Genomic DNA, 1,626 nt, shown 5'->3' on the forward strand with positions numbered 1-1,626 from the left:
AATTAGTCATTTCCCCAAAGGGCAGTGTTTCTATCTAGTGGGAAGGGCATTTAGAAACCAGCATCTGGCACCAGGTATGCTCAATGCTGTACCAGGATGTAACTGTTTCTAGGTTCTGAGGGGGGAAAAAATGGCAATTTCACATAGTCAACTGTTTTTAATCATGAGTTCATAACTGGTACCTCCAATTCCAATTCAACACCACAGAGTTCTTTCTTCCATTCCTCATTTGCATCTCTATTCTCCCAAAGCGAGAACTCTGGCTCCCAACAACATCAATGTATTTATTCATTTACTCAGTGTTATGGTACACACGGAAATCCTGGTGGCGTAGTGGTTAAGTGCTACGGCTGCTAACCAAAGGGTTGGTGGTTCAAATCTGCCAAGCGCTCCTTGGAAACTCTGTGGGGCAGTTCTACTCTGTCCTATAGGGTCGCCATGAGTTGGAATCGACTCGACCGCATTGGGTTTGGTTTGGTATGATACACACAAAATAGTTTCAGAATTGTTACATCCATTCCACCACCAAAAACAACCCACTAAATAGGGTTCAAGATTTGTTTGCAGTCTTTTGTTCTGTTTTGTTTTCAGGCTAAATATATGTAGGTAGTCAAAGTACTGTGTTAAAAAATAGTTTCTTGGATTAGATTTTTTTCCCTTCAGAGTGGTTATATTGCTTATTGAAATATAGTTAGATTGATTTGTTTTTGCTTGCATTCAGTATCCCTTTCCATTCTTGTTGATTTAATTTTCCTTTTGAATATATAAAAGTTAACATTACCCTAAAAGTCAAAACCATTCAAGAGGTATGCAGAATGATTCCCAAATTTATGTGTCATCTTTATGTGGGAGTCATACCAATTTTATCTGTATTGTTCCAATTTTAGTATATGCCCTGTCAGAGCTAACACACCTCCGTTTCATTCTTCAACCCCTTTGATTCTTGCTTAGGTCTCCCACCTCACTAAAACTGCTCTTGTCAAAGCCAGGGATCAACGTTTTTCTGTCCTTGTCTTATTTGAACATTTCACAACTTTAGACTCGGCTGTCCTCTCCAACTTTTTTTAAACACTCTCCTCTTTTTGGTTTTGTGATACCACATTCTTCTGGTTTTACTTTCCCTTTACAGCCTCTCATCATTCTCCTTGTCTATTCAACCATCCTAAAATTTGGTGCTCCTTGGGGCTCTTCTTGGCTCCTTTCAATTCTGTCTGTATACTCTCTTCCTAGATGATATCAACTATTTCTATGTCTTCATTTTTTATTATGCTAATGACTTCTAAATTCATATCTTTGTTCCAGCCCTCTCTTTTGGTCTCCAAACTTATGCAGACAGTCCCCAGGTTATGAATGTCTGGCTTACAGACAAGTGATAAATTCATTTTGGGGGATTTTTATGTTTCAGGTCACTCTAGGCAGCAGTCTGACAGAGAGATAGAATTTATATATGTATATGTTGGGTAACAACCCAGCGGCACCTGAGCCCAAAGTCAGCCGCATCTCCCAGAGACTGAAGAAAGACTCCAGAACCAGAGATCATGACATATGGTTTATTGAGAAAGCTTACTTACAGGACCATGGCCCAGGGTGGGGGCTGGACCAGTTTAGTGCTCCACAACCACCTAG

At 40.0% G+C, this 1,626-nt stretch overlaps 1 pseudogene; it reads right to left on the reverse strand.

Annotated features, from left to right (window-relative positions):
• Positions 1–804: 804 nt before the first annotated feature.
• LOC111751026 (U6 spliceosomal RNA) lies at positions 805–905 on the reverse strand (annotated as a pseudogene).
• Positions 906–1,626: the final 721 nt, after the last annotated feature.

Source organism: Loxodonta africana, chromosome 3 (assembly GCF_030014295.1).
Source record: "Loxodonta africana isolate mLoxAfr1 chromosome 3, mLoxAfr1.hap2, whole genome shotgun sequence".
Taxonomy (NCBI): Eukaryota; Metazoa; Chordata; class Mammalia; order Proboscidea; family Elephantidae; genus Loxodonta; species Loxodonta africana.